At 43.1% G+C, this 22,333-nt stretch overlaps 1 protein-coding gene across 1 annotated transcript in view; it reads left to right on the top strand.

The window, feature by feature from the left end:
* Positions 1-22,333, top strand: part of FHOD1 (formin homology 2 domain containing 1) — a 586,414-nt gene that overhangs the window by 455,807 nt on the left and 108,274 nt on the right. The gene's annotated exons all lie outside the window — the stretch shown is intronic.

The following is a 22,333-nucleotide window of genomic DNA, read 5'->3' as shown; positions in this document are numbered from 1 at the left end:
TTCCTCTAACATCAGACATAGCAAAGATGAACATTAAGGCAATATGAGTATATACCTTTTTCAGTCAATTGATGCAAAAATAAGGAAATTCAATGTTTCAAGACTGGTGGTGCCTCATCCCTAGTATAATAAATGGATCACAGGGGCTTTTATATATATTGATTTTTGGCACCTATCTAGTCAGATAGCTGATAAATCATCCATAGTAAATTCCTGCTGTAATTGTTTAAGAACTGACCTTGGAACCCGAATCGGTAAAGTCTGAAACAGAAAAAGCAACCTAGGTAGTATATTTACCGTCAGTATTACTATCTTTCCCCACCAAGAAATATATCCATTTTTCCACCCCTCTAAGGGCTCCTTTTACAAAGCTGCGCTAGTGATTCCGGCACGGCAAATGTGATGAAACTCATCATTCAGTTCCTATGGCCTTCTTCGCATTTGCTGCACCAGAATCGCTAGCTTGGCTTTATAAAAGGAGCCCTAAATCTAATGCCGTGCAAGATCTTTCCATAATTCGATCATATAGTGTCAAGTCCTTACATACCTGCACCCCTAAATACCAAATTGTCCCCTAGGCCCAATTAAAGGGAAACATTTCTGCCAGTCTGTGTTCCCCTCACAAGCTGTAAGGGTATGGGCCTAAAGTGACTGGGTTGGGAGCTGGTTGAGTGGAAGGCGACAGAGGGTAGTGGTAAATGGAACTCATTCTGAGGAAAAGGATTCTACCAGTGGTGTGTCTCAAGCAGGAGCGTAGCCAGACAACAGACTTTGGGTGGGCCTAGGCAAGAAGTGGGTGAGCAAGTGTTCTCTCCCCCCCCCACCCCCCAAACAAAAAAAATGTCAGCTGGCGGGAAAATGCTTCTTTCCACCTTGGCAGTCTGCAGCAGGCATGCGCTGAAAACTGAGCATGCACAGGTGCCGGTATCATGGAGAGTAGCATTTTCGTTACCATCAGGGGGAAGTCTTCAGCTGACGGAGCTTGAGATCCCCACCAGCTACCGCTAAACGTGTGCTAATGTTGGGTGGGCCTCAGCTCTAAGTGGTTGTGCCCCGGCCCACCTGTGGCTACGCCACTGGCCTCAAGGTTCAGTTCTTGGGCCTGTTCTTTTTAACATTTTTGTAAGTGATATTGCTGAAGGGCTGTCTGATAAGGTTTGCCTCTTTGTGGATGATACCTGAATCAGCAATAGGGTATACACCCCTGATGGTTTGGATAACATGAGGAAGGACTTAGCAAAGCTAGAAGAATGGTCTGGAATTTGTCAATTAAAATGTAATGCTAAACAATGCAAGGTCATTCCTTTGGACTGCAAAAACCCGAGGGAATGATAGTTTAAGGGGTGAAAAACATTTGTGCATGAAAGAGGAATGGGACTTAGGTGTGATCGCATGTGATGATCTTAAGGTGGTCAAACAGGTAAAAAAGGTGATGGTGAAAGCTAGAAGGATGCCGGGGTTTATAGGGAGAGGAATGACCTGTAGGAAAAAGGAGGTGATGATAACCCCTGTATGACTCCAGTGAGACTTTATTTAGAATATATTGTGTACAATTCTGGAGACCACACCTTCATAAAGATATAAACAAGATGGAGTCAGTCCAGAGGTCAGTTGTCTTCATCATAAAGCATATGTGGACATACTTAAAAGTCTCAATATATATACTTTGGAAGAAAGGCAGGAGAGGGAGATATGACAGAGACATTTAAATAGTTATGCAGCATAAATCCACAGGAGGCAAGTCTATCAATTGAAAGGAAGCTCTGAAATGAGGGGGCATATGATGAAAGTGAAAGAGGCTAGACTTGGAAGTAACCTGAGGAAATATTTATGAACAGGGTATTGAATTCATGGAATGGCCTCCAGTGGAAGTGGTGGAGACAAAAACAGTATCTGAATTCAAGAAAGCTTGGGACAAGTACATAGGATCTCTAAGGGAGTGATAGGGAGAATAGGTGGCATGGATGGACAGACTGGATAGGCCAATATGACCTTTATCTGCCTACATTTTTCTATGTTTCTGTGTTTCTATATCCCTAATAGTTACCAGCAGCAGCTGCTACTGGCATACTCACTGACCGACTGAACAAAATTTCACAATTGTCATAAGTACATAAGCATCGCCATGCCGGGACAGACCAAGGGCCCATCAAGCCCAGCACTCTGTCACCGACGGTGGCCAAAAGAACAAGCAATTTGTCCTGCCTATCCTAGAAATACTGTATTCCCTTGTCCATTCAATAACATTCTATGGCTTTTTCCTCCAGGAAGCCGTCCAACCCTTTTTTTGAAGTCCGTTAAGTTAATCGTCTTAACCACCTTTTCCGGCAGCGAAATCCAGAGTTTAACTACGCATTGAGTGAAGAAAAATTTCCTCTGATTCGTTTTAAATTTACCACACTGCAGTTTCATCGCATGCCCCCTTGTCTTAGTATTTTTGGAAAGCGTAAACAGATGCTCCACATCGACCCGTTCCATTCCACTCATTATCTTATAGACCTCTATCATATCTCCCCTCAGCCGCCTTTTCTCCAAGCTGAAGAGCCCCAGCCTCTTCAGCCTATCCTGATAGGGAAGCCGTCCCATCCCCTCTATCATCTTTGTCGCCCTTCCTGTTTCATGGAATGCAAAAGAGGCTTCCCTCAGCTAGATTATATGTTTACACGGAAATCTAAGAAAAAACCTAGCTCCAAGGGAAAGCACTCCTTGTCTAGGAGCAAGGAATTGTTTCCTACTCTCCTGAGTCTTCTTACAAACATCAGGAAAAATACATGTCTTCCAAAAATTTCAATTTGTTGGTAGTGGAAATACAAATGCATAATAGTATCTCTATCCTGGCAGAAAACTAAGGAAGCCACCAAAGTGGGTCTTCCAGATACAAAATCACCAGATGTTTCCAACAAACCAGTTATGTCTAATGTAGCTGCAGAAGGTTGATTACTTTGCCTTTTATTAGACAACTAGTAGATAAGGCCTGTTTCTGACACAAATGAAATGGGTGCTAGCAAGATTTTCCTTGGAGTGTGTATGTTTGAGAGAGTGTGTGTGAGAGTGACTGTGTGAGAGAGAGAGAGAGTGAATGTGCGAGTGTGTGTGACAGAGAGAGAGAGTCTGGGTGCCAGTGTGTGAGAGAGAGAGAGAGAGTGTGTGCGAGTGCTTATGTGAGACACAGTGAGTGTGAGAGAGAGAGTGTGTGTTTCACAGTGTATGAGACAGAGTGTGTGTGAGAGTGACTGTGTGACACATAGAGAGTGAATGTGATACAGTGTGAGACATAGTGTGAGAGACTGTGTGAGAGTGAGAGAGAGAAAGAAAGAAAGACACTGACTGTGAGAGAGAGAGAGTGTGTGTGTGGCAGAGATACCTCCCCCCTCCCTCTGTGGTCTCAGGACCCCCTTCCCCCCCCGAGAGTGTGTGTGTGACAGAGATACCTCCCCCCTCCCTTTGTGGTCTGAGGACCCCTTCCCCCCTCTCCTCTGGTCTCAGGATCCCCTCCCCCCCTCAGGTCTCAGGACCTCCTCCCTCTCCCCCCCCTTGCATTCCCCTCCCCTCCCCTGTGGTCTCAGGACCCCCTGCCTCTCCCCCTCCTGCATGGTTGGCAGCACCGTGCGAGTGTGTGTGTGTGACAGAGAGAGAGTGAGACTGGGTGCGAGTGTGTCTGTGAGAGAGAGAGTGTGTGTGATTGTCCTCTGCCCCCCTGCAGCCATCCAGCGATTCTCCTCTGTCCCCTGGCCCCACTCCAGCCACCCAGCGATTCTCGTGTCCCCTGCCCCCCCTCGAGACACCCAGCGATTCTCGTTTTCTCTGCCCCCCCAGCCACCCAGCTATTCTCGTATCCCCTGCCCCCCCTCGAGCCACCCAGCGATTCTCCTCTATCCCCTGCCCCCCCTCGAGCCACCAGCGATTCTCCTCTATCCCCTGCCCCCCCTCGAGCCACCAGCGATTCTCCTCTATCCCCTGCCCCCCCTCGAGCCACCCAGCAATTGTCCTCTATCCCCTGCCCCCCTCCAGCCACCCTGTGATTCTCCTCTGTCCCCTCCCCCCCCCCAGCCACCCAGCGATTGTCCTCTGTCCCATGCCTTCTGATTACCCGCCCTCAACGTCATCACGTTTTGACGCGAGAGCGGGGCAGAGAGAGATGTGACACCCTTACGAACCTTACGAACCCTTCACTGAAGCCATGGAGTCAGCTTCAGAACGTTGGAGGTGCTTTTTTATTATAGTAGATACCACAAATACACACTGTCTAAAAGAGTTGTAGTAGTTTCAGGAAATTTTCAAGGCTTCTTTCAGGTATTTGTAGAATACATCCTTAGATGACATAGAAAAAACTGAGAAAAATTCAAAAGTCTCAAGTTAAGATATCTAGCTTTATTTTCTAATTTTCCAACTTGCGATGTATATTCATCTTTCAGTGACTAAGGTTGTTTGCACATTTTGGACTTTTCATCTCTTGTTCCAAAGTAACAACTTTCTAGCACCTTTAGATTCAGACTCTACCAACTGAGTTTTAGCCAAAGTTTGAGTAAAAAATTGTGCATAGTTTATGCATAGTCTACCACCACCCAGACATCTTCAAGAGTAATTACGCAAGGTTCTTACCACAGGTGGAACCACAATCTGCAGTGCAGCAATCGATATCGATTGTGAAACTTCCTGGGGAACTGACACAATCTTACTAGCAGTTTTATTGGCACTTGCTACATCTGCCCAGAATAGATCATGCAGTGACTGAACCATACCTCCTCCTGCCGAGACCCAAATGCACAGCATCTTCGGACACACCAGGTTCAGCCAATCCTCAAAGTGCTGATGGGAGATTAGGGAAAACAGGACTCAGTGATGCATCACTGCCCAACAGAGAGGCGCTTTCTGAACTGTTCTCTATAGTGGGTGTTCCCCAAACTGCTTTAGATATGGCCGGCAAAGTCACGGATGGAATGCTGACCTGCAGCATGTCAGCTCAGGGTCGAATTAAGTGGATGTAGCCTAACTTTTCCACGTATTTTGGCATAGTAACAGAAATAAATTCAAAGAGACAAGAAGTCCAGTGTTCAACCACCCGAACTCCTGATCAGTGTGCATTAGTATCAGCCATCTTGGATTTTCCCCAGTTAACTACTTATTAACTACAGTAATGGCATTACTGTAGTTAATTTCAATTGCTTTGATAATAACATGAAAGAGTTACTGTTTGTGTTACTCTGCTCTTTCTCCGCCCCCCTCAAATGAATCGAGCTGCCTCGGGGTGCAGCTCTGCTCCCACGCCTGGTTTCTGCTGCTGCAGCATCTCGCCCAGGGAGAGGACAGCAAAGAGGAAGGCAGTGCGGCATCTGGGATCCCTTTCCCTCCCACTGCTGCACCCAAGCTGCCATGGCTCTCTGAGTCCAGGCCCCCAGCAGCAACATAAAATTACCAGACCCGGCACCAATGCTAACTTCAGTGCCAAAGAGCCTTCCAGCCTATCCGCTCATGGAGGCCCTTTTGGTACTCCCCCTGTGATGCATACGCATCAGAGAGGAATTAACAGGGCCTTCATGAGTGTGTGGGCTGAAAGGCTCCTCAATACTGAAGTTAGCACTGGTGCTGGACCTAGTATTTTTTTCTTGCTGCTGAGGGCCTGGACTCAGAAGCATGGCACAGTGAGAGGGAAGTTTGAAGAGAAATGAGGGGGAAAGAGAAGGGGGCGATGTTGCACAGAGAGAGGTGGGAAGATAGTGGGTGATGCTGTATAGGTGGGAGGGAGGGGAGAGCGGAGAAATGCTGCACATGGTTGGAGGGAAAGGGAAGACAGAGGGGAAATGCACATGCATTGAGAGGAGGGGAAGAGAAGAGAGGGAAAATGCTGCACATGGATGGAGGTAGTAGGCAAAAGCTGTACCTCCTCCAATGAGGTCCAGCTGCTTTAGTACATAAGCATCGCCATGCAGGGACAGACCAAGGGTCCATCGAGTGCAGCACCCTGTCTCCGACAGTGGCCAAAAGAACAAACAATTTGTCCCACTCATCTCAGAAATAGTGGATTATTCCCACGTCCATTCAGTAACATTCTATGGCCTTTACCTCCAGGAAGCCGTCCGACCCTTTTTTAAAGTCCGCTAAGTCAACCGCCTTAACCACTTTTTCCGGCAACGAATTCCAGAATCTAACTATGCATTGAGTGAAGAAAATGTTCCTCCGATTCGTTTTAAATTTACTACACTGCAGCTTCATCGCATGCCCCCTTGTCCTAGTACTTTTGGAAAGCGTAAACAGATTCTTCACATCGACCCGTTCCATTCCACTCATTATCTTATAGACCTCTATCATATCTCCCCTCAGCCGCCTTTTCTCCAAGCTGAAGAGCCCCAGCCTCTTCAGCCTTTCCTTATAGGGAAGTCGTCCCATCCCCTGCATCATCTTTGTTGCCCTTCTCTGCACCTTTTCTAATTCCACTATATCTTTTTTGAGGTGCAACTACCAAAATTGAACACAATACTCGAGGTGCGGTCGCACCATGGAGCGATACAAAGGCAGAATAATATCGTCATTTTTGTTTTAATACCCAACATTCTATTTGCTTTCCTAGCTGCAGCAGCACATTGAACATCCACTGTTGCCTCAATTTGCCCTAGATCCTATGGCTGCCCTTTTCATGTCTCCACCTTTGTGATTTTTGTTTTTAATATTAAAAGTTGATTCCAGGGTCTCCTCAGATCCAGAGGAGATCCATGGATCCACCTTTAAGAAAAAAAAATTCTGAAGCTCCTGGGCAAGGTAAACCTTGCTAGAGCAGGGCAGGGTGGAGAAGTGGCCACAGCAGCTACTGGATCCAGGGCAGAACAAGGCATCACATAAGTAAAAGCCAGATCCTCTGCCGTCCCCTTTGTAAGGAGGTAAGCTTTTAACCAGTCCTAATGGATGGAGATGCCAAAGATGGACGTAGAGCTGGTAGTGAAAAAGAAAGGAGGAGAGAAAAGGAATAGCAAATGGACAGGAGGTGCTAGAAACTGAGTTAAGAGCACAGATAGAAACAGAACCAGAGATTTAAACCGACATGATCAGGAAAACAAAATCACCAGTCACCAAAGGTAGAAAATATCATTTTATTTTCATTTTAGTGTTTGGAATGTGTACAATTTGAAAATTTCTGCTGTCTTAATTTTTTTATGTCATGTTCAAAAGTAAAGTTAAAGTAATTAGTTACTCTAAACCGGTAACGGTAATCAGTACTTTACTTTCCTAGATGGATAATTTAATTAACATAACTAATTACTTTAAGCTGAAAAGTAAAAGTAGCTATAATTAATTACTTTTGATGAGTAATCAGCACAACACTGGGGAGAACCTTAGCTAATCTATTATCTAAGATATTTCTAATAGTTTCACATCTATGTTCAGAAGAGAGATAGGTCTATAGGACCCACAAAGAGAGGAATCCTTCCCTGGTTTTAATACAATTTTAATACCTGCATCACACATTGAGGACAGAAGAGTTTCACCCTTAAGCAACCATTTCCCACTCGCAAAGGTAGTTTCCCCACTTCCCCACTAAACTTTGTGTAAAATGTGGCAGTTTATCCATCCAATCCTGGAGCCTTATCTGGCTTCAACCCCTTCATAGCCCAGAGGAGTTTGACGAGTGAAGGAGTGCATTCAATGTCACCTTATCTTCTCAGACATTTTGGGTAAGGTCACCGTTGCTAAATATTCATCTATGTCCCCATCTTACTGCTCCCCCCCCCCCTTGTAAGCATATAAGCATTGCCATACTGGGACAGACTGACGATCCATCAAGCCCAATATCCTGTTTCCAACAGTGGCCAATCCAGGTTACAAGTACATGACAAGATCCCAAAACAGTACAATACATTTTAGACTGCTTATCCTAGAAGTAAACGGTGGATTTTCCTCATGTCCATGTTAATAATGGCTTATGAACTTTTCTTTTAGGAAGTTATCCAAACCTTTTTAAAACCCTGCTAAAATAACTGCTTTTACCAAATTCTCAGGCAACAAATTCCAGAGTTTAGTTACACATTGCTTAAGAAATATTTTCTCCAGTTTGTTTTAAATGAACTACTTTGTAGCTTCATTGCATGCCCTAAACAAGCGATTCAAGTCTACCCATTCCACTTCACTCATTGTTTTATAGACCTCTATCATATCTCCCCTCAGCCATCTTTTCTCCAAGCTGAAGAGCCCTAGCCACTTGAGCCTTTCCTCATAGGAAAGTCGTCCATCCCCTTTATCATTTTCGTCTCCCTTCTCTGTAACTTTTCTAATTCCAGTATATCTTTTTTTTTTTTTTTTTTTCCCAAAATGCAGTGACCAGAATCGCACACAGTATTAGAGGCATGGTTGCACCATGGAGTGATACAAATGCATTATAACGTCCTCATTTTTCTTTTGCATTCCTTTCCTAATAATACCTAACATTCTATTTGTTTTCTTAGCTGCCGCACACTAAGCAGAGGGTTTCAACATATCATTGACGACACTTAGATCTCATTCCTGGTCGGTGACTCCTAATATGGAACCTTGCATCACATAGCTATAGTTCGGGTTCCTCTTTTTCACATGCATCACTTTGCACTTGCTCTTATTAAATATCATCTGCCATTTGTAGTCCCAGTCTCGTAAAATCCTCTTGTAATTTTTCACAATTCTCTTGCAATTTAACAGCTTTGAATAACTTTGTGTCGTCAGCAAGTGTAATTACATACTAGTTATTCTCATCTCTAGATCATTTATAAATATGTTAAAAAGCAGCAGTCCCAGCACAGACCCCTGGGGAATCCCACTATCTACCCTTCTCCATTGAGAATACTGACCATTTAACCCTACTCTCTATTTTCTATCTTTTAACCAGTTTTTAATCCACAATAGAACACTACCTCCTATCCCATGACTCTCCAATTTCCTCTGTAGTCTTTCATGAGGTAATTTGTCAAATGCCTTTTGAAAATCCAGATACACAATATCAACTGGCTCACGTTTATCCACATGTTTGGTCACCCCTTCAAAGAAATGTAATATTTATTTTATAGCACTTATACCCCACAATTTCCCACCGCTGGCAGGCTCAATGTGGCTTACAACATTTAAGTAACAAATAGGCGAGTACTATAAATGGAAAGGGATAAATGGGGTGGAAAGGTAATGGTAAAAAAGGTAGGTAAGTCCATAAGATCACTAGAGGGGTCGGAGTCCAGGGGTCATTGAGGCAAGACAGGATCTTTAGGGTAAGCTTGCCCAAATAAGTAGGTCTTGAGAGACTTCCTGAAAGTCAGATGATCTTGAACCATTTTTACTGATTTAGGTAATGCATTCCACAAATGAGTACTGACATAGGAAAAGGTGGAAGCATATGTGGTTTTATACTTGAGTCCAGAACATGCAGGGTAATGGAGGTTTAAGTAAGAACGAGCAGTTCTAAGAGAATTTCTTGGTGGTAGGTTGACAAGGGCATCAATATATACTCGGGCTGCTCCATAGAGGATCTTATGGACTAGGGTACAAATTTTAAAAGTTATACGCTCCTGTACAGGAAGCCAGTGGAGCTTCTCACGAAGTGGTCTGGAACAGGTGAACTTTGACGCTCCATAGATAAGTCGAGCTGCTGTGTTTTGGGCAGTTTGTAGCTTTTGTTAATTTATTAGGTCTGCCACCTCTGTTGGGCAGCAGAAGCCATGGGCTACTATCCTAAAAAGGATTGCATGTTCCCTGCAAATACTTAAATTACCCCAACCTTGTATCTGCTCATGACAGTTCTACACCGTCTAGGCAGTAGTGACCTCCCCAATTAGAAAGGAGCTCAGTATTTAGTAGATAAAGAAATATAGTTTATTAGCATTGATATCTTACCCAAAGACAGTACAAGCAGTTCAGTCATTCATATGGTTGAGCAGCAGTTCACGACATGTCTGTCACCCGCCTTCTCTTATAGCCTTCCTTCTCCTTCTGATTTAATACCCCTCAGACTGCTCCTTTTATACCATTGTGGCCCTATTGATTCCAATGGACCCCAGCTTTCTCACCAGAGCTCTTGGCCCTTATCAGTTGATCAAAATGACTTCACACGTTCTCAAGCTCTAAGTATAAACAAGATATGCTCAGAGCGCATCTTGTAAGATGACTTCACAGGTCACCTTGCTCTCCTCAGCTCCCCCTCCCTCTACTTGCATCTGACCCTCTACTATCTCTTATTTTAATCAAAACATCTTAGCTCATGACTTCTCGCAAGTGCCAGTCTCAGGATTGTTGACGAGCAAATGCCCCCTCCCTTGCCAGCTCTCTGGGAACTCACTTCAGCTTCTGCTGCAGTAAAATGTATTTTGTATCAGAGATGATTTTGATTTTTAAGAGGCCTAGCTCTTTAGCCTGAGCCATTGGCCTGTATTTTACTGAGAGCAAGGGCTAGCATATTTCTACACTTTTTGAGAAGCATGCCTGTGCACCCTGCGTATATGCCATTGCAGTAATCAAGTCGGCTTAAGACTAACGATCTGACTAAATTGCAAAATACTCCTCTTGGGAAATAAGGCTTCAATCGTTTTAGCTTCCAGAGAGAGAAGAATGCTTTCTTGGTGGTTGAGGTGGTATGTTCCAGTAGTGCTAAGTTCCAGTCCATAATAACACCTAGTATATGTAGACTCTCAGAGATGGGCAAGGTAAGGCCTGGCACGTTTAAGGTAGCGGGTCTGAATTTGTTAAAGGGAGAGGTAAGAATAAGGCAATGAGTTTTTTTCCATGTTAAGCTTTAATTTAAAGGCGTTAGCCCAAGTGAGCATGGTGTTTATCCCATGGCTGATTTCAGTAGTGATTTCGGTGAAGCTTGTCTGAAAAGGGATGTAAATAGTTACATCGTCTGCATAGATAAATGGGTGAAGTCTAAGCTTTGAAAGGGCTGCGGCCAGGGGAATCAGCATTACATTGAAGAGAGTAGGGGAGAGCGGCGAGCCTTGGGGCACACCAAAGACCTGGTGCCACGGAGAGGATAACCGTGAGTTGGACTTCACTTGGTAGGTCCTGGTGGTTAAGAAACTGTTCAGCCAGGCTAGAACATGCCCACCGATGCCAAAGTAGCAGGGGCGTAGCCACCCAAACTATACTCTGGCCCACCCAGTTATCCTGATAGGATGTGAGCTTTGGCGCCTTTCTGCCACGGCTCAGTTGAGCCTCCACGACGTGCAGCGTTTCGGTAGCCGGCAGTGCTCCAGTCCTCCTCCTGCTCCTACTAGACTTAACTTTTTTTTTCTTAATTCGGGTCCCCTTTCCTGATCTAGACCTGGCCAGTCTAGCGCTGCACTCCCACGACGCTACTCCCTTGCTCACTATGAGGTCTGACTCTGACTATCTTCACTCTGGACTCTGCTGCTTTGCCTTGCTCCCCCCCCCCCCCCCCTGTGAGCATGCTGGCGCCACAGTACACTGCAGACCCCCACATACTGAATGGCAGGGCCAGTGCTGCGCCATTTATACTGAAGCTGCGAAACCTGTACTCATCCTTTCAGCACAGAGCAATTTTCTACCCGCAGAATTTGCTTAAGTAACTGCTTAGTAAATCAGGAAAATTCCTTTGAAAACTGCCTTAATTTCTGCCTCCGCTTTCTCTTTATCCTTTCAGAGGCACTTCTATGTTGCTTCTTTCATTTGCAAAGCGACGTGGTGCTTAAATTAGTGTTGCTGCAGCTCCTTTACTGTGCCCTGGCTAGAGCAATATCAGCCTTTTCTTGAGCCTCCCCCTCCCTGGCCACCCTCAGCACTGCCCTGCGGCCCCAGGCCAGAACAGGCATAGGAGCTAGCACACACAGAAGGGAGCAAGGTGCTCGAGTCTGCACTGCCTGCCACCACATGCAAGCCTACTGTCCTCCAGGTAAAATAAATAAAATGTTTTAATTTTAATGTGTACACTGTAATGTTGGCTGGTGGTGGCTTCTTGGTGGGGGTAGGCTGTTCACTGCCTAGGGCAAAAAAAAGGTACGTGTAATCATTAATATACCTTTTTTTTCCTAGGCAGTAAAGAGTCCAAAATATACCTTTATTTTGCCCTAGACAGTGAAGAGCCCACCCCCCACCCAGAAACCCACCAACAATAAATTGTAGTGGTGACCAGGTTAAAATTTTAAAAAGGTTGTAAATGTTGGTGGGTTTTTGGGTGAGGTTGGTCTCTGCATTGCCCAGGTTAAAAAAAATGTTCTAAATTTAATGTAGGCAGGTCTCTGGGTGGAGGTGGGCTCTGCAGGGACAAGGACATTAAAAACAAAACATATATATATATATATATATATATATATATATATATATATATATATATATATATATATATATATATATTGCTGATGTCCTTTGGAGGAGGGGGGAGGAGATGACAGACCATGGGGGATGGCTAGGGGATAGGACAGGGCTGACACTAGGCTACAGGGAGGAGTGGGAGAGGGGGTAAGGTAGGGCTGATGCCTAGCTATGGGATGGATGGTGGGGATGGGCTGATACTCCTGTGGGGATGGTTGGGGAGGAGAGGGTAAGGTACAGAAGGGAAAGGCTGATGCTAGCTAAGGATGGACTTATGTCTGGTCAAGTTTGATATGGCATAACATAACTATATTTAAAAATATTGTTTTTCCCATTAAATATATTTGGGGTTTATGTTGATGCAGGGAAGCTGTTGGGCAGAGAAATCCATCATCAAGTGCATTCTAAGGCATTATTTTGTAGTATGCCAAGAAACACTACTCGTGCTTATATACATAGTGCCCACCCATGTTAGCTCTGGGCCCACTCAAAATGTCAGGTCTGGCTACGCCACTGCAAAGTAGTCGAGAAGTCTTAACAGGATGGCGTGGTCCACCATGTCAAAAGCACTCGACAAGTCAAATTGCAGTAAAAGAATGCTTTTCCCTAATGCTGTTTCTTGCTTGAAGCTTGATAGAAGTGTGACGAGCACAGTTTCAGTGCTGTGAAGGGTACGAAATCCCGACTGCGATTCATTGAATATGGAGAACCTATCCATATACTCGGTGAGCTGTTTGTTCACCATGCTGTCCATTAACTTTACAAATAACGGTATTGATGCAATGGGGCGATAGTTAGATCAGTACTATCTTTTTTGCATCTTTTGGAATTTGGGTGAGTAGTATGTTTCCACGGGTCTCAGGGAAGAATCCTTTGCCAAGCATGAAATTCAAATGCTGTGTTAGATCAGCAACGAAGCAAGTAGGTGCACTTTTAAGTAAATAGTTTGGGCAGGCGTCCAAGTAGCAAAACTTACTGGAAAATCTGCGGATCTCTTGCGTAACGGAATCGCCAGTAAGTGCAGAAAAGTGCAAGAATGTTTTATCTGCTGCCCTTCTAGGTCCGGAGCTAGGTCATTGAAGAACTGAACTACTCTGGAACAGCACTGTGGTAGTGATCTCTGCAGCCTAAGTATTTTTCCTTTAAAGAATATGGCAAGCTGATCAGCAGATGGGATGACAGTTTATGATGAGGTGAGCGCTGTAGTATCTAGCAATTTGTTGATATAGAAGTAAAGTTTTCTGATGTCCTTGTAATCAGGTCCTACTTTTGTTTTATAGTATAATGTTTTAGATTTTCTGATTGCATATTTGTATGCTCGTTGAGAGTTTTTCCAGGCAATGAGGTTAAGATCATCCTTCCACTTTCTCCAGGCTCTTTCACGCTGCCTAGTAACAACTTTGAGCTCTTTGAGGTCCTCAGAAAACCACAGTGGTACCATTTGCCGCCTAGACGCGCGTGTTTGAATTGGTGCCACTGCGTCTAACACACATTTTCGTCCCAGAGCAAAAAAAAGTATTTTGAGTCTGCGTGCACAGATCAATCCATATCATAGATTAATGTCCAAAATTCCTTTGGGTCTATCTTACCCCTTGTTTGGTAGGTCTGCGGAGCTCGGGTCTGCACTGTGCCTTTTACCAGCCAAGAAAGGGAGCAGTTCAACTTAAAATGATCAGACCAAGGGACCGCTGTCCAATTAATGCAGGTCAGTTGCAAATTGAGGGCATCAGCTGACTTATGCGAGAGCAGATCTAGCGCATGTCCCTTTGCGTGGGTAGCTTGCTGATTCCAACACGTAAAGTCCCAGGAGTGGAGGAAGTTTAAACAGTCACGGGTACCGTGGGACAAGTAGTTTTCTAGGTGCAGATTGATGTCCCCTAAAATGAGGACATTAGGACTGGACATGCATGTAGAAGAAATGAAATCTGTGAAGGTTTGCTGAACTTCCTTCCAATTGCCTGGTGGTCTGTAGAGCAGGATGCAGGTTAGATGACCATATAATGCTTTATCAAGGATCCTGAAAGAAGCAATTTCCAGATTTGGTGAGTTGGACTCAGCGATTTCTTCTACAATGAAATCGGCATGGTAGATGAGAGCAATTCCTCCACCTCGCTTTCCTTTCTGTGCCCAGTGGGAAATTTTATATCCTGGGGGACATATGTCCAGTAAAATCGGATCTGTTTGATCATGAATCCAAGTCTCTGTAAGGAAAAGAAGGTCAAGGTTATCGGATGTGACCCAGTCTGCGATAAGCTCAGTTTTATTAACAACTGATCTTGCATTAGCGTAGCCCACTTGGATATTTTGATAAGAGGCACCAAGGTTGCAAGATAGTTGAATAGTTCTAAGCTGACGCTCCGGATGCTGACGTGAAGTAGAAATATGCGATGGGTAGAAATCATTGTAGCTGTTGAAACGGGAAGAGGGATGGCGAGGCACCCTATTACAATTATGTATAATGGGGATAGGATAGGAACCTGCAGAAGAGGCTAAAGATATGAAGTAGATGAGAGAAAGAAAACAAGATACTAAATAAAAATTGGGTATGTACATAATGAGTGAAAAGAGAGGGCTGTAGGTATTGTACAAAAAGATAAAAGGTATAAGGGAGATATAAGAAGCAAGAGTGACTTGTAATCCTGTTGCAGTACAGTTGCCCACTATACTGGGAATCTGCTGAAACTCAGAGATACAATCTAAGAACCCATTAAACAAATATAAGCAGGATGACTGTGCAGAGAAGTGGACGTTGCTCTCACTGGAGCAGGCGCTGTAGCAGAAACCCCTCGATGAGACTAAGGGTAGTTGTCTGTACAGCAGCGTAGGTAGGATGAGAGGACTTTCTGAAGCTGCAGCGAAGAACACAGCAGGTCTGAGCAGGAACCGGTAGAGAAGCCTGTGTGCAGGAGGCAGAGTGCAGATTACAGTAGAAGAATCCCCTATGAGGTGTCCTCACAGCTGGGAGGCCTGTAATACTCCCCCTTTAAAAAGCAAGGTTTGAAATATCCCGATCAGGGTAGGAGTGCCCAACAGACGAGCTGTCGACTCTGCCTCTGCCACGCAAGTGAAGATGCAGGAGCAGTGTCTCACAGCCCCCAGCCGGAAAGGTGAATACCGCTATGCAAGATCTTGCTGTCAGCGACGGTTTTGGTGTGCGGCTGACTGCCGGCGTGGCCTGACGGTTGATCCAGACACAGGCCCAAGGAAGACAGTTAGCCGCTCCCGCTGCGTATTTAGATTAAATCAAACGCGGGGCTGGGCTAAGCAGTGCTGTACATGGCGATTTCAACCTAAATCGGACCAGGTCACTGTCTGATATTGGCAATTAACGTCGACGGAGCCCGTTAATCGGTGGCCATCTTGAAAATGTAATAGATTGGTAAGGCAAGATTTCCCTTCACTAAATCCACGGTGGCTGTGTCTCATTAATCCATGTTTATAAAATATGATCTGTAATTTTGTTCTTTATAATAGTCTCTACCATTTTGCCCGGCACTGACATCAGGCTCACCGGTCTATAATCCATAGCTTATTATAACACTTCACCATTCTACCCTGACTCTGAATGCCTTCTTTCTATAATTGTTTGCTTAGTTCTTCTTTATTATCCTTAATCTCTATGTAACACCAATTGTATCTTTTATCCTGGAATGGCGATGCCATAACAGGTCTTTGTAAGCCACATTGAGCCTGCAAATAAGTGGGAAAATGTGGGATACAAGTGCAAGCAATAAATAAATAAATTAGAGTCATGGGATAGGAGGCAGTGTTTTGTTGTACAGAAAACAGAGGAAAGGGTTAAATGGCCATTTTTCTCACTGGAGGAGGGTGAATAGTGGAGTGCTGCAGGGCTCTGTACTGGGACCGATGCTGTGTAAGCCACATTGAGTCTGCAAATAGGTGGGAAAATGTGGGGGACAAATGTAACAAATAAAATAAATAAACATATTTATAAATGATATGGAAATCAGAACTGACAAGTGAGGTGATTTGCAGATGACACAAAACTATTCAAAGTTGTTAAAACATATTCAGACTGTAAAAAATTGCAGGGAAACCTTAATAATTGGAAGACTGGGCATCCAAATGGCAGATGAAATTTAATATGGACAAATGCAAAGTGATGCACATTGGGAAGAATAATCGGAATCATAGTTACCTGATGCTAGAATCCTCCTTGGGAGTCAGCACCCAAGAAAAAGATCTGGGTGTCATTGTAGACAATATACTGAAATCTGCCTAGTGTGCAGCGGTGGCCAAAAAAGCAAACATGATGCTAGGAATTATTAGGAAAAAATGCAAAATAAGTCCAAAAATATTATAATACTTCTATATCGCTCCATGGTGTGACCTCACCATGAATATTGCATTCAATTCTGGTCGCCGTATCTCAAAAAAGATATAGCAAAAAGGTTCAAAGAAGAGTGACTGAAATGATAAAGGGGGTGGAACTCTTCCCGTATGAGGAAAGCCTAAAGATGGTAAGGCTCTTCAGCTTGGAAAAAAGATGGCTATGGGAGGGATATGATTGAGGTCTACAAAATCCTGAGTAGTGTAGAATGAATAGAAGTAAATCGATTTTTTACTTGTTCAAAAAGTCCAAAGATTAGGGAACACTCAATGACGTTACATGGAAATACTTTTAAAACAAATAGGAGGAATTATTTTTTCACTCAAAAAATAGTTAAGCTCTAGAACTTGTTGCTGGAGGATGGTGTTCTGACCTGGTTTTACAGCCTGCCTCACTGACACAGACTACTCAGTAATTACTGTGGATTCTTTTGGATTCATATTAGGTAAATGAGACTTTATTAGAGGTTCATTATTGTCTAATATACACAATGTTTCAGATATATACAATGATTAAGCCATATAACTGAAAATAAACAATACCTATAAACAATCATTACATCACTGGTCCCTACATCCAAGCAATGCTAGGAGTTTCTTGACCAGGAAAAGCAATATACATACACCATACATACATCACTGGTCCTTACATCATCCAGGCTTTTTACATCAACTGAGAGAAGCCCCTTTTTCAGTGAAGCCGGAGTCTCATGACCAGGAGTCTGGTTCTATGCAATGCGTCCATCCATTGATGAGCTTCTGGTTTCACCTTAAGAGGCCCCCCCTTTTTTTATTAGGCTTAGAACTCATGTTCAGAGCCAAGGAAAATTACAGAATGCTTGAGAACTTCTCTGTTTAGGTAAACAAGCCGTACTGTGGGAATGTGGTCAGGTTTCTCAGTCCAGGTGGCCAGTCTGAATGCGAAACAGGCTCCACTTCTCCCTTCACATACCAAATTAATTAGAGCTATGTCTTATCTTCTACATTCCAACATATTTTCACACAATCAAAGTTAATCATTTTAATGAGCGAGTGCACTGCCGGTCACTTAGAGTTGAAAAGCAATCTCTAAAATCCTTTTTATTACAGATGGTAACAGCAGTTAGCGTATCTGGGTTTAAAAAAAAAATAGTTTGGACAAGTTCCTAGAGGAAAAGTCCATAGTCTGCTATTCAGAATAGATATGTGGAAGCCACTGCTTACCTGGGATTGGTAGCATGGAATCGTGCTACTATTTGGGTTTCTGCCAGGTACCCATGACCTGGATTGGCCACTGTTGGAAACAGGATACTGGGCTAGATGGACCCAGTATAACCCAGTATAGTTATTCTTATGTCCGCTTTCTTGGAAACACCTTTCATGGTGAATTGCTACCTTTAATGAAAGTTTTCTGTTCTCGGGTATTCTGTTAACTACTCTCATATCATGTAAGGTCATCCATGCTAGATCCTGAAAATTTTCTATATGATGCCCTTTTCAAGTAATATTCTTCATCTGATGTGCTTTAAGCAAAACAGTCTCCTTCTGTTGGTAACTATGAAAGTATGCTATTCTATCTTGGGGTTCTTTTTCTTTGCAGGGCCCTAGGCTTTGATGTGCTTTCTCCAGCTTAAATTAATGCAATGGTTCCCCTTCCTCCAGCCAGACTACCACACAATTTGGCAGATGTCAGTCACCACTGCTTCTGCTTCCTTATAAACTTTGAAATCTGGATCCCCTCTAATTCGCAAGTTGGCTCTGTGGGAACTGTTCTCCAACTCCTTAAACCACTCCCCCAACCCATGCTGCTTTGTTTCTGTCTGGGAAGTTTATCAGTTAAAGTAAACACTTCTTGCTTCTGTCTCTCCATTACATCCTCAGTCTTTTTTAAATGGCGGCCTAAATCCCGAATCTCTTCTTTCACCTCTGCCATAGTGTTTTTGACACTCTCCCGCAGTGCCTTTTGTCTCCTCTTTGAGCTCTGACAGCCAGGAAAGGAGGTCAGCTTTAGTTAGCTTTATTTTGTCCTCTGTATTTGCTGTGCTTTGCTCAGCTGCTCCACATGTCACTACCATAGTTGTACTTTCATTCTCTTTTTGCTGCTGACACCCACAGTGTGTTTAAACCACTCTAATTGCCTGCTGGTGGACATCAGGAGAACTACCACACCTACTGTCACTGTGTCTGACAAAATTGAGGGGATGTGCGAAGTCAATTACTCAAATTAACACCATACCCTGAGGGAGCTCTGCACTCATCCATTCCTCTCGATAGTGTCACTTTCTCATGGGCTTACAAACTTTATTGTCAACAATTATATTTAATGCAACAAAATATAGAATGAGAGAGATGTAAGTCAGAGGTATTGCTTCACGTAAAGGGAAAGAAAACAATGAGCAAGGTGGCAAGGCCTCGCATCAATAAACTTTTTTCCCACAATCACAGAAGACACTCTCACTAAACATCAGAATTTTAATAGTTTGTAGAAGGTTTCTAGATCTCAAAAAAGAAATAAGATCACTCTCTTATCTCTGCAGCCTGCTTTTCCATAGAAAGATATCACAAATGCTTTGTACCCAAGCAAATTTATAGGAAGATTAGAGATTTCTTCCAGTGCAAAGCAGTCGGATATCTGTCACTGATGTGAGTTGCCAAAATAGAAAAGATCTTAGATTATGACTGGATGCATAAACATTTGAATGAGGTGGACCACAGGGGCCATGGCCTGATCAACTTTTGCTCCACACAACTTTAGCAACTAGGAAACTTGAGGGATGAGGATAGAGATTGGTTTGTTTTGGTTCCCCTCACCACCAAGAAGGTGTTCTGTTGCTTCTGACTGGATGGATCCAATTATATTGTTTTAGCATTCTGTAACGTATCACATAGGAATATTTATTTATGTATTTATGTCAACTTGATATTCTGCTTATGGCCAATGTAAACCCCAAAGTGTGGAGTACAATCAAACTTTGACACACAGTCACTAAGCATACAAATTCGCATACTTTAAAATACAGTTACCAACCTTATTACCTCACAATCAAAAAAATGTGATACATATAGGTAATATACTTATGTAAATGCAAGTTTAAAAAAAAACATTTTTGCTCATTTCCTAAAACGTAAATAATGCATCTCAGATTGAATTGCGAAGGGGTAGCCATGTTGCCGCTATTCTGATCTGGGGAGATTTTGGTACTGCAAGCATCCCCTGTTAAAATAAGTACTGTTGGCAGTTAGGAGCATGCAGCTCAAGCAGCAATAAGCCACAGAAAAATCACTTAACCCCCCCCCCCCCCCCCCCCACACACACACACACACAATATTCAAAGGCATTTAACCAGCCAGAATCGGCATCTGCCAGTTAAATGGAACATAGCCAGCCATATCCCGCTGAATATTGCTGGTTAGCAGCTAGTAGATAGCTGGTTATATCACGCGATATAACTGGCTATCTGCTGATTTTTGGTGCATCATCACATAACTTTAGCGGCCATATTTGGCCGCGTGCAAGGCAGTTCTGTCTTTGGCTGGTTTGACTGGCCAATGCTGAATATTGGCTTGGCTGGTCAAAATCAAACCAGCCAAAAGTTAACTGGATATTCAATGTCAGTCACCAGAAATGGTACGGCATTGAATATCTGGTTTTAGCACCGACCACAGGAGTTAGCCCAGTTAACTCCCGCAGTCTGAATATCGGCCTCTTAAACCCTAGCAATGTCAACTTGGGATCTCCTGCTCAATAGGAAGTCATTACAGTTCTGTCAAGAAGACATGTCACATAATCAAATATTTTCTTTCGTAGGATCAGTTTCACCTCGGTAGTCTATGCTGACTTCCAGGATCTCTAGAGCTTCATGCAGTGCCACCAAATGTGTATCTATAGATTTCACAATAATAGGCAAACCTCAAATTTTTCCAAGTAAACAAACAGTATTTTTTTTAATGAGACTCATGATTGTGTTTGACAAAATAATTCTTGGTTCAAATTCACTCACCAAACCTCAGTGGTACCAGTCCAGCAGATCACAGTCTCATTGCTGTCTAAGATTTATGCACCACATCATCACTGGTCTATTGTTTACTGAAAACGTTTGAAAACCTTACCCAATATTTTATTAACTCCAAATTACTGCTCTTCTTATTCATTAACTTTAAAAAATAAGATACTTTCACTTGCTTATTCTGGTCCAAAACTTCTTAATCCAAGTCGGTAAGGGAACTCTTAACTGACATGAATCATGTTTCACCTGAGGTTGCCTCAAGTACTGATCCCCATCTCTCAGAGACCAAATGTGTATCTGGCACTCTTAAAACTACTACTACTACTATGCCAGCATCTCACTGATGACCCTGAGAAAATCAACTTTATTCACCTTTTCGGGAGAGAGAGGACATCATTTTCTTTTGCACCTTTGAACTTTCAGCTCTATCACAACAAGGAATAGGATATTGCACCTTGAGCCATAGTTTGGAACCCCCCTTATGCTCTCTAATTTAAAACATTTCTTGATTATCTTTTGGAAGCTAACCCATATTGTTTTCATCTGGTTATGTCTGTATTATCTTTACTTTAATCTAATAACAACCTCTATTTTGCAAAAAAAAAAAAAAAAAAAGGTCTTGGACAAAGGCAAGGGTGTTAGGTGCCTGGCAAACCTTCAGCCCTCCTTCCCCCATTAACTTTCAGGGTCTTTAAGTGCGCCCCCCCTCCCCCGCCAACAGTTATGATCTGCCCAACATCATACTTCCCAAGATAATCTGCATAAATTGCAGTTTGAAAACTACTCCTTTCTTACCCCCCTGTTTATTTCTTTTACTTTGTGTAGTTATCAGGTTCTATTGTTTTGCTTTAACAGCAGTTGCTGTTTGGTGCAACCCAGAAAAGCTGCTGCCCTACATTACATCACAGTAAAACAATAACACCAACGTCAATTAACACCTTTTTTGCCTTTCCAGATTGAGCTCAAGGTGTACTACAGTTTGGGTTCTTTTTCCCTGTTAGAGGGTTTATGATATAAACTTATACCTGAGGAGGTTGAAATGACTTCCTCAAATTAATAAGGAGAAGCAGGATTTGAATCCTAGCTTCCCTGGTTGAATGCATTAAAGTAGTCTAATAAAAAGATATTGCCGTTTTTTGTTTGTTGAACTTTGTCTGTACATTCAAATGCACTAAAATGTAACATGATACTTTGGTTTCTGTACAAATTTACAGTGGGAGCAAAATATTGTTGGAATATGGTTCTAGACTAAGTCATTCTGGATGAATCTAGAGGCATATTTAAGAGGAGAAGAAAAGGATCAATAGATCTGATGTTGCAGTTAGATTTTTAGATATGATCCAAGGAGGAATCACTAAAACAGTTCTTACATGAAGAGACAAAACTGGCAGTGACATGGTGTTGCTTCTTGCTTTTATGAGAGAGAACACTAAAATAGCATCCAACGAAGGCTGAACCTTATAAGCTTTTGTTGTCCTTAGGGCTGGATTCTATATATGGCATCAAAAAAAATTGGTCCCAAAAAAGTGTTATTCTATAATCCAAGCTTAAAGTTAGGCATGGTTTAATGGCAGTTACGCCCAGGAATCCCGCCTAACTTTAGGTGAAGCCCTTTGCACCAATATACATTAATTTTAGTAATGCCCTTAACCCTCCTATTCCTGCGCCCCATTTTTCAGATTGCATGTAAATGCCAATAAAACTAACTAGTTCTAATTGCT

The sequence above is a fragment of the Microcaecilia unicolor genome, chromosome 5, assembly GCF_901765095.1.
Source record: "Microcaecilia unicolor chromosome 5, aMicUni1.1, whole genome shotgun sequence".
In the NCBI taxonomy this organism is placed as follows: Eukaryota; Metazoa; Chordata; class Amphibia; order Gymnophiona; family Siphonopidae; genus Microcaecilia; species Microcaecilia unicolor.
The sequence above is the reverse complement of the archived record's forward strand: the minus strand, read 5'-3'. Positions and strand labels throughout refer to the sequence as shown.